Source organism: Stegodyphus dumicola, chromosome 2 (assembly GCF_044657685.1).
Source record: "Stegodyphus dumicola isolate Sdum_Otavi_A_Nest chromosome 2, ASM4465768v1".
Taxonomy (NCBI): Eukaryota; Metazoa; Arthropoda; class Arachnida; order Araneae; family Eresidae; genus Stegodyphus; species Stegodyphus dumicola.
Window position 1 is genome coordinate 260,812,379 of NC_140769.1, and position 15,847 is coordinate 260,828,225.

Genomic DNA, 15,847 nt, shown 5'->3' on the forward strand with positions numbered 1-15,847 from the left:
TTTCAAATTCAAAATTTTATAACATTACTTTACAGAAAGCGATCTCATGTCTTCTAAAAATAAAACCCAACATCTGTTTCTACTCAAGCGCTTACTTTCTAGACAAAGTAATTTCAGTGTAACGTACGTTCAGTTTTATCTAACTTTGAACGGAAAAAAAAAAAAAAAAAAACTATGTACATAACAGGCAAAGATATTAACAGCACATAAATTTAATCAATTATATTGGATTACCAGAGGAGAAAAAAATAATTCGATGAGATAATTCTCTGAGAATTCATAAACGCTAAATTAAGAATAAATTTTATAAAATGTTTACTAATGAATACATGTATTTGCATAGTAAGTTTCCTTTTTTAAAAAATTTTTCATCTTTATCACGTTTATTGGAGTGTCGTATTTAACTTCACAATTATGCTCCGAAATTTCATTGCTGTAGATTGGATTATTACCAATATATAATTCTACTAGTAACCAGAGCCAGTATTAGAGGTTTTTGCTGCTCACTACAATATCTGTGGCTCTTACTTCTGCCACGCGCCGCCAGTGGCTGAGTGGTTAAGAATATTGATTACTGGAAGTTCGACCTGGTTTCGGTTCGATCCCAGGCGAACCAGCTGGCTGCATGGTTTGTTTTCCTGTTGTGCAACATGAATACGACCCAGTTTCCTTCAGCAATTAGGCTCACCCGCGGCCGAGCGGTTAAATCGCTGAACACTGGTAGTTCCGACCTGGGTTCGAATCAAGGCGAACGGGCTGGCTACATGGGCGTTTTCATAATCTTCCCCGTGTGTAACGTGTATGGGGAGCTTTGCTATAAACTAAACTAAGCCTTCAGAAACTTCCTCCACGAAAGCATCTGCTATCTGCCACCTCGTGGCTTTGCTATATTCAAAGAGCCTAACCCAATTCTAGCACTCAGTTCCTCTCTAAATTCTAGCGGGCGAGCGCTAAAGTCGCCTATTACTGGTAGTTCAACCTCGGCACATTATTTGAGTTCAGCTTTGAATGAAAACAACATAAAGTGTTATAATGAACGATTAGTTTAAAGATTTCACTTGATACTGAAATGCATAAAATCAAATTGCGTTTCTACATATCAGATTTATAAAGTACAGCTGATAATTGTAGGAATATCAGGTTCATAAAGAACAGTTGATAAATACATGAGAAGTGGGAAGGAATTCATAAATTACAGAATTTAATGGTTGTAACGAAAATTTTAAGCACGAACGTTCTTCATAAAGTTATGAAAAAAAAGCAGTCAGTACCTTTAGTGCGGATAGTAATCACTACCAAAAATCTATGCTTTTCTGCCAATTTTTTGGTAGTTTTTCAAAACCTTCGGCTCGGAAACTTGGTGGCCCGAGTCCAAACACAGGTCAACCTCATTTCGGACGTCTTGTGCAGAAGTGAAGATAGGACCAGCAAGATGTAGCTGAAAGTCCGAACGTGCGATGTCGGGGTTATATGGTGGATGTGGTGAAAGATCCCTTTCGAGTCCGTACAGAGGCTAACCGGTGAATGCAGACACGTATGGTATTATCTTGATGGAACGTTACCTTTCTGCGCCGGAACTCAATTCGACTCTTTTCCTTGATAGCAGCGTCAACATGCACTAGCATCTCGTTGTATCCTTTACTGTCAAGGGTTTTACCTTTTTCCATATACTATTTGTGATTAATACCACGGCAATCCCACCAAATACAAAAGAATGATCTTTTTGTTAGTCAAATTACGCTTTACGATGCTGCCGACGGACTCACGGGCGCAGATCAACTAAATTTTTGGCCTATGTTGTTGAAATAAATTTATTTTTCAACACAAGTGACTATCCAGATCACCAGATCCAAAGCATGATCTTTTCGTTAGTCAAATTACGCTTTGCGACGCTGCCGACAGGCTCACCGGGCGCAGACCAGCTCCCTTTTCGACCTATATTGTTTGTGTAAACTTGTCTAACTTTGAAAGAAAAAAAAAACTATGTATATAACACGCAAAGATATTACAGAACATATACCACGTTTATCGGAGTGTCGCATTTGACTTTACAATTAAGCTCCGAAATTTCCTTGCTGTAGATTGGATGATTACCAATATACTTACAATCCTACTAGTAACCAGGGCCACTATTAGGGATTTTTGCTACTCAGTACATTATCTGTGGCTCCTACCACACGCCACCAGTGGCCGAGTGGTTAAAACTACTGAATACTGGAAGTTCGAACTGGTTTGGGTTCGATGCCAGACGAATCAGCTGGTTGCATTGTTTGTTTTCACCGTGTGTAACATGAATACAAGCCAGTTCCCTTCAGCAGTTAGGCCCTCCCGCGGTAGAGGAATTAAATCGCTGAACACTGGTAGTTTCGACCTGGATTCGAATAAAGGCTAACGGGCCGGCTGCATGGACGTTTTCATAATTTTCTGTATGTGTAACGTGTATGGGTTGTCAATTTCTCTAAGAAAGTTCAACATGAAGGCATCCTACTGTGCTTTGCCATAATAACCTAATCTAAGCCTTCAGAAAATGACTCCACGAAGGCCTGCCATCTTAAGAAGGTAACCCTCGTGGCTTTGCTACATTCAAAGAGCCTAACGCAGTTCTAGCAAGCGAGCCGCCGAACACTGGTAGTTCATCCGGAGTTCAAGCCTCGATAACGAGTTGGATGCATGACCGATTTTGGTGTTTTCCAAATTCACCTGCTTTGGCGTAATCAAACTCTATAATTCTAAACAAACTGACGTTCGGTTCGGCTCCAACGGCTCTAGCACCACGTTCCAAATTATAACTACAGTTCAACAAATAAATGTCTGGCGTATACATTCGAATAACCTAAGTAAAAAAAAAAAAGGGGGGGGCTTTTTAATTTCTTCCACAACCAAGCATGCATGCATGCACATAAAGCGAATAAAGAAAAACTTATGGAGTGCAATAGGGTTCTAATCCATAACATATTTAGTTAGTGATCGCCATCATTGGGAGCTATAAATATGCTATATTGACGGGAAGGAGAAAATTTTACTTCCTGAGTGAGCTAATTCAGAACTAGTCATTATTTCATCTGTCATCTTAAATTTAGGATGTCAAATTACGTGACTAACAAAAACCTAGTATTTATATGAAGCTTGATAAAAATCAAAGTTTTGAAGACGGTATATGTGATCATGTTCGGTTGATTACCATTATGATCAGCAAATAACAACAGCAATTTACTGATGTCTTTCTTATCTTTATATTCAGATGTAGTTTTCAGGGCAACTAGAGAAAATTTATTAATTACTTTTATTATTTTTGATACTTTATACGTACGAAGATACATACTTGTAGGAAGAGAGATATAAATATCATATTCGAACAAATAAAAACAATCGTGACTTGAAGACCCTAGAGATACGGCTTCTGATTGCTTTTCAAATTTTTACCATATTAGTAACGATATAATCGAATAATCTTTCAAAGATTATTGTTTACCGATTTTAGGTAACAACTAGAAAACATTTTTTCGAACTTATCCTCAAACAAGTTTGCTATTGGTAATGAATACTGCTGTATCATGAATCAGGTACGGCGCTATGCATTTTGCTGACTTTGTACGCAATAAATTCTGTTGTCAAGTGCCCTTCCCACAAAATTCTAAAATTTTATTGCTTGATGCTTCGCTGAATTTTACAATTTTGCTGTACGTAAATTCTGCCGTACCGGCAGTGATCATGATTTCAAATTCCCCCTCCCCGAGATTTACTGTGTTATCTGAAAAACAGCTCACAAGTTGCTAAAAATAGCTATAAAACTGGTTCCACAGCTTTTAGCAACGGCCTCCCGTTGTGCGTTTGGAAACTCAGCTTTTGAAAGAAAAGGAAGGGGAATAATTTCTCTCTGACTACAGTATAGATGAGGTCCGTGACTTTGTTTGAGCTACTGCAGAATGTTCTGAAGTACACTTTTTTCTGTTTCGGCAACATTCATCTTGAGAATTCAACACTTGTTCATTAGCCCTTAGTAATTGACAGAAATGCTTTTAGAAAGTAGTGGGTTCATTGATACCAACAAAATGGTTGGTATCAATAAACTGGGGATACGTTAGTTTCAGTTGTTGGGTTCAAATGAACCTTTCAAATACTAAAAAAGTCCTTTTGCATAATCGAATCCTTTTGCATAAAGAATTTCATCTGAGAATAATTTTTCTACTTAAAAATGAGTTTTGCAGTACTTTTTAAATACTACTTGTATTTTTATTTTCGAAAATTTTCATAAATATTGTAATTAATTATTTCCAATTTTAATAACTCGCAGAAAAAACACAATTTTCAAGAAATTTTTTTATTATGGTTATTCAAACTTATACTAATATACAGCATCTTTTATATTCCTTATACATTTGACACTGCATGCTTCAACCTGCATGTAAGTTTCTCTTCCTTAGTAACTCCTGACCCAGAGACGTCTCAATGAAAGCCAAATCATGCACAAAATTTTCACCTGAAAAGAAAAAAAAAAGAAAATGATAAAATATTTTTAACACCATATTCTCGACCCCCCCCCAAAAAAAGAAATTGCAAGAAATACAAATTTCTAACAGAAAAATGCATTTTCAAGCAGCTGAAATTGTTTCACAAATTAATAATGCAGATAGCAAATGTAACATATGGCACTATTGCCACTCAGTGCAATCTCTGCATATCCTAAATTCTGCTGGCTGATGTCTTCGTAAGTTCTGAACATTTTTTTGCCTCTAAAGTTTGCTGCTCAGTGCCCTCTGCTAAATTATAAAATTTTGACTACCACTGGTTGCACAGGCCCTGATCAAAGCAAAGAGGCAAGATGCTACCTGCTATTGATAAACTGCCTTATAAATACCACAAATCTAAATAAATATCAGTTTTATTTCCAAAACAGAATTATCTCACAGCTAAAGCATTGCCTTTGCAGAAAATCTTCTAAATGGAAATAGAATTGTATCCACATTACATGTGCAGAATCCCAATAATTCATTATAAACAGTTCCAAACCATAGTTAGGCTTAGAACTCACAACAGTATTCTTCTTGGAAGTCTTCCTAAGGAAATGGTAGTATATTCAGGGAACATGTGGGCAAAATCATGACAGTATATCACAAGCCTAATTCTTGACCATACATACTAGAAAGATCACAGAAATTCCTCACAGGAAGCTAGATTCATATAACAAAATTTCATGCAACATATGGCATATGGGAAAAAGCAAGGACATTATAATCACTAGCATAGTTTATACCCAAATGAGTTGCAGATGGTGCACTATGTGCTCACAGCTGATTATCACTAATGCAGATATATATTTACTAATATTTAGAAGATGATGAAGTATAGCAAAATATACAAAACATTAGTCCTTAAATCCAACACATTTTCTGATTTTCATACCATCTAGAATAATAGATTTGACGTTAGGTACAATATCAGAATTTTGGGTACATGAAATGTGAAATGGTTTTTTATTTTTAGTCACTGTTTCTAGTAATTTGTTCGAAAGTAACAAATAAGCTGGTTTCAGTCTGTCAATGAAATGTTAACTTGTCTGTCCTTAATTAAGACTCGGAAATATTTATCATATTTTTTCACCACAAAAAAATGGTCCCTCAATAAGCAAATTCAAGTGCCTTTTTCACACGATCAGTTCTCACAAACACATGAGAACATGATCTCAAGTCTTTATGCATAAATATTTTATGTTTGTTAGCAGTTGATAAACTGGTGCTGATCCATAAAAGACAGTAAATTTGTTACAAATGGTTCAGGTTTAGTTTTAGTGGTAGGTAGTCGAAAAACTCACATGGTAACCTTATTTGCATAAAATATACCATTTGAGCTACAGAGTGATTAGTATCAGGACATATTGCAACTCTGAATCCTAGAAGGATTTCTGTCCATCTGATGTTGCTGTGAGCCTTTATTGCATTTTTTTAAGTTCTGAGAAACTGCTCAATTTTCCCACTGCAATGTGGGTGGTATGGAGTGGAACGTAAAACTTTAGCACCACATACTTTTGCAAGGCTCTTGAAAGGCTGCGACTCAAACTGTCTTCCTTGATCTGAGATTATGGAACTAGGCACAACAAATCTGCTAATCCAATGATTGTAAAATGCTTTGACAACCATTTCTCTTGTGATATCTGGTAAAGAAACTACTTCTCCCTAACAGGAAAAATGGTCAATAAATGTCAGATAATACGTCCTACCAGCAGATGGTGGTAATGGCCCAATCAGGTCAACTTGCACAATACTTAATCTAGCATGAGGTGCTTGGAACTCGGCTATTTTAGATTTTGTATGCCTGTTGACTTTGCTCCTTTGACAATTAACAGGACTTTAAGTCTATTCGTGAATTTCTTTCTTTATATTTGGAAAGATAAATTTTTCAGTCATCTCGTTGACAGTTGTCCTGATACCAGAGGAGCAAAATTATGAATTTGATGAAACATTTGTTGTCTAAATTGCTTTGAAATAAAAGGCCTGATACTGGTTGTTGAGCTGTCACATCTTAATGTTTTCCAAAATGCTAATGTAGATGATTTAAATTTCAGTGAAGCACTACCTGTCATTAAATGTTGCAATTCTTCATTATATTCTTGAGCATCTGCTACTGCTTCATAGCCAGTAACTGAGACTACTTCAACTGCAACTAAATTTTCTTTGGCATCAATATGCTGAATATCAGTTGAAAATTCCGATATATACTGAAGTTGGTGTTGTTGTCTGGGTTATGCCTTCCCATTCTTTTGCTTCTATGCATATGACAGTGGCTTGTGATCAGTAAGTATGATGAATTTGCGTCCTTCCGATACATGTTTAAAATGCTTGACAGAAAGATATATTCCTAAGAATTCTCTGTCATAGGTACTATAAACCTTCTGTGCATTATTTAATGTTTTAGAGTAGAACACAATAGGTTTTCAGTCTTGTTCTTGTTCTTCCAATTGCTGCAATACTGATCCTATAGGAAAGTCTGATGTATCTGCACACAAAGGGTAATCCATTGGGAAACACAAAAGGGCACCATTGACTAAATCAGATTTGCACTTCTCAAACTGGTGAATTCCTTCATCTGTGCAGGCCTACAAGCGGCAGAGCGGTAAAATCGCTGAACACTGGTAGTTCAGTCCGAGGTTCGAATCCCGCGAACGTACTGGCTGCATGGGCGTTTTCGTGGTTTTCCCCATGTGTAACGTGTATATGAGCCAGTTTCCCTTAGAAAGTCCTCCACGAAGGCATCCCTTCTCTTAGGCAGATAGCCCTAGTGTGCTTTGCCATAATTAAATACACTAAACACCTTCATCTGTGCATGGAACTTTACAATGATCTTTTTTTATCACCCTTTAACATTTCGTGTATGACTCCTTGAGTTTCTGCAGCATTTTTCAAAAAGCATCGATAAAATTTTATCATGCCCATAAATGAACAAAGCTCATGTATTGTCGGTAATTTACATTGCAGATTACTTCAACCTTTTCTGGCAGCGAACAGGAACCTTCTGTAGTTATGAGGTAACCCATAACTTATGTTTAATATGTAATACATAATGTAATATCCCACCACATTACCCATTTCCAATCCTCAGATGTCCAGTGTCTTTTCTCGACACCACTGAAAATGAAGTCTTGCATGTCGGCAGAACTGAGTGATTTTCTTACAGGCACCAAAACTATGCATTCCTATCCCTCTGCAATTCGCTGCGCATAGTTCTAGCTGAAATTTGTTGGGAAGAGCCTTGGTTGACGATTTGTGATAGTTGAATCCGTGTTCTGCCGTACAATTCGTCGGAGATACCGCCGATCACTGTCTTTGAAAACTATGCTCGAACTGCAGTTACATTTTTTAGAGAAGGATTCGAAATCGATGCCCCCACTAAATGTGCACCAACAATAAGCCCCTTTTTCAAATGGTGAACGATCTGCTGCCTTTTTTCCCCATTTTACTTCATTCATCATGAAAAGCACTCTTACACCTTACTTATACTGGCATTTTAACCAAGTATAATCCAAATCATAGAAAAAATTTGGATATTTCATCCCTAGCATGCATTCAGATGAAAATCTGAAAGGTTTCTTATTGATTGGCCAGTGTGTGTATTATTATATTATGCAACATGAGGCAGCATTAACATGTGGAGCTGGGAAGGCTTCTAATGATCACCTTTCTCTCTTGTGAGAGCAGGATGCACTGAAATTTGATGTCCTTATTTTTTAGAATGGTTATGAGTTTTGTAGACAAGTGGATCATCCACGTTCAAGATATAAGCAATCATCTTTCCACAATACTCAATTTTGTATGTCTTCTTCTCAAATATCATTGTATGGATGTCCTTCCAGCTGAATCAGGAGCAGTGACTTTGTGGAGGTTTTCCTTGGAGAAATGGACTTATATTGGAGTTACACATGATTCAAACCAAAATACTTCTTTACCGCAAGTATTTAAGTTCAGAGGTGTAACATGTTGCGCAGAAAATATTCTCAACAAGTTATCAGCTATGGATCAAAGCACACAAGAATACTTAGAAACAGAAGTGCATGAGGAAACATTCAGAAAAGAGATGACTTTAATTTTTTCCAATGTTAGTGCAGCACAGGTGATGCTATTTTAAAAAATTATTTATTGAATTATGACAGAGGTCATCAAACTTATTTTCTTTTTCACAGAAACTGTGACTTTATGGAAGTCTTCTTTGCATAAATGTAGTTTTACCAAAGTTACTGATGATTAAAACCAAAATATATGATTGCACGCATTATTTACACTGCAAAATATAACATGTGGTGCAGAAAATGTTCACAACAAGTTAGCAGCTATAAATGAAAGCACACAGGAATATTTAGAATGAGAAGTGGATGATGAAACATTCAGAAAAGAGATGCAATGGCAGTGCAGCACAGGAGATTCTAGCTTCAAGTATTGATTACAGAATTATGGCAGAATTGATCAGACGTATCTATTACTGAAAGCAGAGACTTTTTGAACATATTTTTTTTAGAGAAATGGGGTAATATTCTAATTAGGTATGGATTTAATCATAATGCTTTGTTGCAGGCATAGTTTTTATTCAGACGTAGAAAATGTTACGGTGTGCTGGCTTGGCTTGTTACTGATTACAAATCAAAAATAATTTTTGGTTTCCTGATTCTTTTCTCTCCTGCATTCTTTCTAGGAGATGAAATAATTTTATCTGCTTCTGAAATTTCAATTTCTCTTTTTTCTTGTGTTTGTTTTACAGAAGCAGTGGCCTGTTTTTGTTTCTCATTCTGTGCTCTAGCATCAACAATATACTTCGGTTCTCTAAGAGACATTTTTCTTGGTGCTCTTGGATCAACAAGCTCAGGAAGAATACAATTCACGTAAAATTTTTCGAGTTTTGGAACTAAACTGATCCAGAAAGTTTTGTCTTCGGGTATTCTTAATGTGATTGCATCTTCTCTGCACCATATATATAAATCACACCAATTCCTCTCTGTTATGGCTAACTGCCCTTGAATTTGAAAATAATATTTGTGGCTTTTCGGTAAATAAAGATTATTATCAGCATCCATCCGAAGACCAACAGAATTAGGTTTGCTGAAAAAGTCTGACAAGTCTGCTGAGAATCTGGCTGTATAAGGACATTTTATTTCAAGTAATCCATCTTCATCTATCAATCCATCTGGCGAAGTACAAAGAAAGGGATATTTAGGATCAATAAAAAGGCCACAACGTCTGATGTTTTTTCCCATGTGCTTTTCCTTGTATTGATTTAAGGCTACTGCTTCGTTAGCCAAGCCATACTTTAATGCTTTAGTTGAAACGTTATCATTATATATGATACGTTTCACTAAAGCAGCACTGAGTGTTGTTGGACGCCTATCAGCAACATCTTTGAAAAAGGATGATGATATTCTTCTTGATCTTTCATGACGCCATCTTTCAGATGATGACTGTCCACGTGTTACGGCCTCAAGAGAATCTTTTTTTGGAACTTCAATTGATATAAAAAAATTTTTAGCTGCCAATTCATATGCTTCATCTGATAGGTCTGGTTTCTCAGGAAAATCACCATAAGAAATATCCCCACCTTGCTGAATATGTCCTGCTTTCCTCATATTTCTCTTTTTCTTCTCAGTGTCAAAAAGTCTACGTCTCTCAAGACGTTTTACATGGCGCTTATTTCTGGAAGCTAAGAATTTCAAAGTTGGAGTCCTGGGGCTACTTCCTGTTACAGCTTTTTGTGCATTTTTTTGCCACTGCTGTGCTGGATTTTGACAGGCCATGACAGCAATACTCGCACGCCTGTTCATGCCACCAGCTTTGGAAAAATCAACTCTTTTTCCACCAGATGTTTTACACAGTTGACTCATGAAGCTTTCAGCAGGATTATTTGTGGCATTCCAAATAAGAGTACTGCTACACGATATCAGTACTCTTCCCACTTCTGCTTCAATAGCTTGCAACATACCCGAGGAAAAAATTTAATTGTATGTGCTGTCCAACTCTGCACCTTTCTTTGCACAAAAAGCACTACAAGCATCATGCTTGCCAAATATATGATGTGGCCCATTTCTCAAGTCAGATACTAATGCATCAATAGCTTCTTGTGTGTGCTGATAATGGCTAGGTAAAGCATGAGCTTTTATAGCTACTCTAGCACCTCTGACTAACAGTGGCATTTTAATTTTCAGCAATTTACGGGCAGCAATTCCTTTAGCCCCGGGGAAGCGCGCAGTATTTTGCTGAAGTTTCTCAAGAGCTCTGCGATATCTTCGAACAGCATGGTTAGCACATTCTACTTTGATCACCCGTCCTCCATATGAAACGCTTTCTTTCACTTTGGCCATTGTGTTAGCATCTCCATCTCCAACAAGTCGAGTACAACGTATTTTGTGAACACACTGGAGATAATTCAGACCTTCCACAATGGCACTGCTTTCCATACCTGTAGAAGGCCCATTCCAATTTCGCCAACAAAGGTGCACTTTATTTGGCATCTTGCCATCTTCAATAGCACTGCATATAAGGCACACTTTGTTGCGAATTCCAACAAACAAAATTTTCTGGGTGACCATGCCTATAATAACAGATATGCCACTTGAAGCATTGTAACCATGCCCATAGCTTCTTTTACACCAACCTCCATCAACAATGACAGTTATACAGTGATAACCATCATTATCTTTATCATTGCGAAGTTCTGCCTGCCTTTTCTCCTCTTCTATAGCAGCACACATAGTTTCCTGTGCACATCCCTGTATTATTTTGCCAGTAGTTCGCTCACAAGAAGCAAAGGTCGAGTTGCTCATATACGGAATTTCCATGATGCTAAACTTTTCCTCCTCTTGTGAAAATCCACTGCCAATAGATAACGCACCTAATACTGCAAGCTGATTTAGGCTGCTTTTCTCCATATCAGAACAAATTGTTGCCATTTCCCCACATAAAATTTTATCACATACATAGTTATATGTAGTGACAAGACCACGTCGAATCACTTTGTTAAAAATAAATGATCCTCCAAATTTACAATTTAGGGAATGTTGCTCTAATGTCCTAGCCTGCACTATTACAAAAGACATATTGCAAATTGTTCTGCCAGATGGTAATGGATTTGCCTTTCGTCGATCTTCCCTTTCGATAATTAAAGGTGAATCAGGACACAGAAATTCATCATTAAGGTTCTCCTGAAGAGGCTCAGACTCCAAGCTAAAATATATATATATACAATATATATACATATATATAATTAATATATATAAATATTACAAATTAGGTTTAAATTTGGCTTATTTGATGACAGCAAAGCATTTGATCTTCCTAAGAGGAGGAATGCTTTCATGGAGGACTTTCTAAGGGAAATGGCTCATATACACGGGGAAAACCGTGAAAACGCCCATGCAGGCAGCCCATTCGCAATTAGGTTTAGGAAATTTAGGCAACAGATAGCAAATAAATTAACAATAATAATACACTGGATTACCAGTATATTACTACAAGAAGATGAGTCATCTTCACAACTGCTGCTTCCATGCTCGCAGTGTCATTTGCTCGTGCAATATTAGTCACTACTTTGTGTGCCGGAGGTTTCACATGAAGGGCCTCTACACCTGAGTATAAAATGTTCGTGTTCCAGTAAACACTGAATTCAGAGGGGCAAGAATAACTCTTTCATGGTGGATAACTCAGTTACCAAATGGCTTTCTAAGGCTCTATTCAAGCCGTTGTATAAATGTCATAATTCCCAACTAACAACGCTTTGTAGTCAGACCTTGCTATGTCACAAAAACTAGTTTGGGCATTAAGCTTGAAGTTTTCAACTTTGTGCCGACTTGATATAAGAGTCGGCCAATCAGAGCATATACATAAAACCTATTGAGAGAGAAAGCTGTAGACACATACATGCATGCACAAATTTAGCTTCTCTAATTGGCTATGGCTTAGACCCTCTCTCGCAGGTGTGAATGGAACTCCCACATTTTGTGCCTTATGATTATGCGTCTATGACATTTATACCATCATGTGAACGGAGCCTTAGGATGGCATACTAAGAAGATGCACTGTCTTGTGGGGATAAGCAATTTATACTCCTAAGCCTAAAAAAAAAACTTGGAAAAAAAAGATCACGACTTAAATTTGTTGCCTAATTGCTCTAATTTGAGGCACATTATGAGAGGAAAGCAAAGGTAGTAATCAGAATTATTTAAAAAATTTTATCCTTATATTTTTCTTAAAAATTCTGTAAAATAATAAAATTTGTGGTTTTCCTCAAATAAATATATATGGAAAAAATAACAGCCACATAATCACAGATTTCATTTTGTTATATTTTATTAACAAAATTTAAATTATTAAAATCTCTTTCATGAAGGGAACATAAAACATCATAAAAACAATGAAAAAGAAGCAATATTTAAAAAAGATAGTAGGCTTATTGATGAGGCTCCCATCAAAAGAATCAAACCCCAAAATATTTTCATTTGCTTCAGTGTCCCGACTGAAAATTTCACTGATTTCAATGAATATATTTTTAAAAAAATCTTTTATTTTCAAGTTCTTTCATGCAAAACGTCCAAATTTGGTACAAATCAAATTCATCCCCCTCTTTTTGATAGCTACAATATTATATTTAACAGTTTTAATAGCTATCAGTATGTAAACAACATAATGTAACACCATAAAAGAAAAACATAAATGATGACATTTTAATTTTGGCATAGAGAAATACATATTTACCCCAAAAGAGAGCTTGTATTTCTACCTTCTACGTCAGAGTCAATAACTGAAATGTCCAGATCAGAACTGAGAAGAAAAGAACCATAATTAGTTTAATTAAGATACAATAACACACCGACCAAGTATTAATTTGAGAGTCAAGCAACAAAAATCAGCATCATATTTTGAAATATTCACTATTTGAAAATATAACGCTGATTTTGGTTGCTTGACTTCTAAATTAATACATAATTAGTTAACCATAATTAAGTAACTGTAATATCATGCACAGCTAATATCTATTTTAAAAATAAACCAACTTACCTCAGGAAAGCCTGGTTTGTCTTAGGAACATTAGCTGTAACTTCTGGCGTAGAAAAGTCAAATTTTTCACTTCCGGTCCTAAGAATGAAAGAAATAAACTGCTATAACATAATTAAAAAAAAAAAAAAAAAAAAAAAAAAAACATGAATAAATAAATAACACATAACAAATTTAAGCATTAAGCTATGTATGACTACCACCCATCTCAGACAGTGCGACAGATATTGCTGTATACTGTTTCGCCATACCCTGTGTAGCTATTATATCATGCTGTATAACCACAGTTTAGAAAAATTACAAAATGTGTTATTTATATCTATCTAAAATGGTACATTACTACATGATTTGTAAGAATAAATTAGAGGGCTCTGCGAATGAAATTCCTTCCAATTAAAAAATGTAGGAATAAAGAAAATGCAGGAATTGCAAATGCAGAAATGAAAAAGGGGATTATATTTTTTGTACAGAATCCAGATGACATATTTTTCAACATTTTAGAAATTTCAATATTAATTTTAGGGGCATAAAATATTAGGCCCCTAAAAGCAGAATATAGTTTTTAAATGTTCAGATAATCTTCCTATGAGAAGAATTCCTTTGAGAAGTACACATCTGAACCACAATTAAAAAACATGTACAAGAACACAGCTGAGGACTTCTGTTTGCAGAAAGTCTGTCACATAACATATGAAAAGTTTCTTATTGGTAGATTTTTGATCAGACGGATATTTTAATGTTATACAGAGAAAGCATTCACTCCCTTTATACTGGAGATAATTCAATTTGGACAATGGCAAAAAGGCTAAGCAAGCCTGAGCGTATTGGTCCCATTCTTGGCACTAGTTTGGTTTACGCTCAAAATACACAGCAGATATTTTCTAATTACCTGCATCCCAATATCAATTCAATTCAGCTTTTGGTGGAATTTAACATTTGTGACATATTTTTCAAAAACTACACTTCACAACATGCATACATGACAAATACACAGAACCATAAATAAACAAGCAATAATATATATTTATATATAAATTTTACTAAATGATCATAAAATGTTCCAACGCTAAAAGAAAGTTTTAACATCCAAGTAAATGACATAATAAAAAAAAGCAAGTTGAACAGCGAGCACATGAATAAATGTGCATACACCTGTTAAAATATACCATAGGTAACTGACAAAGCATTTCGTAGCAAACATATGACTATAAAATTTCCAATAATACATGTAATGATGGTGAATTCAATTTAGATCGCAAGAACATGCTCATACTTTTGAAAAGATTCAATTATTTCAGCAATTCCTTGTGAATTGGAATTTACCCTTTCAATATTTCCCAACAATTTAGTGTGAATGGAGGAATAAATTATTATAACAGAATTGAACAATTATTAGCATCCCCTCATACACACACATACAAAAAAAAAAAAAAAAAAAAAAAAAAAAAAAAACTTTGTAAAAAAATCATCCGGGCAATGATTCTCCTTTGACACAGATGCAGTTGTATCAATAATTTCTGACCTTCAATAAAAAAAATACGCATATTTTACTTCGGAATTAACTTACTACGAAATCATAAACACGGGGTAGTCGATATAAAGAATAAATTATTTCTCACCTTTCGAAAACATCCGCTTGTTCGGAATCTTCCACATCTCGGGAATTTAATTTCATATTTTTTTCTTGAGCTCGACGTTTACGCTGAATTCTGGATCTTTTATTAAAACCAGGATAATTTTTCGGTCGTCCTTGATATTTTCGCATATTTTTTGCAAACTGACCACAGTACAAATAAATGTAAACAAAACGAGTGCGGAATAGCAATGCAATAGGGTTGCCGTAAACGTCATTCTGCTGACAGCTGACAATGTTTAGTGAAAACTGTGTATAAAGGAATATATGAAACGCTTCTAAATATTATTTAGAAAAAAATATGATTTATAACTGATATCAAAATCAATTACTTCGTGAATTTTTGCAGAAATAAGATTACAATGTTAAATTTTAACTCGTAGCGCCATCTATTGATGGCTTTCCAAACTATACATTAAAATTACGTATTTCAAACTAATTTTTTTAAAATATAATATTTAAGTAAATTTCATTTCAAACCTGATTCTAACATTGTGATTCGAAAACTGACCTATTGCTTTATATTTCTACCAAATTGCACGCAACATAGTTTCTTAATTAGCGATTCTGCGTGTAAAAAATTTTTAGTATTGTAATGCTGCTGTAGTAGACCACCTTAAAATATCACTGTCGTTGTTTGCATTTGAAGATTTATATTATTATTCTCTTATTTATTATTATTTTTTCT

The 15,847-nt window shown here is 35.4% G+C and overlaps 1 long non-coding RNA gene across 1 annotated transcript; it reads right to left on the bottom strand.

Moving 5' to 3' along the window:
• Positions 1-4,305: 4,305 nt before the first annotated feature.
• Positions 4,306-15,308, bottom strand: LOC146998964 (uncharacterized). Its single transcript, XR_015039848.1, has 4 exons — positions 15,146-15,308; positions 13,530-13,607; positions 13,227-13,292; positions 4,306-4,480 (listed from the first exon to the last, which is right to left on the bottom strand). It is a non-coding gene; the product is annotated as an uncharacterized LOC146998964 (long non-coding RNA).
• Positions 15,309-15,847: the final 539 nt, after the last annotated feature.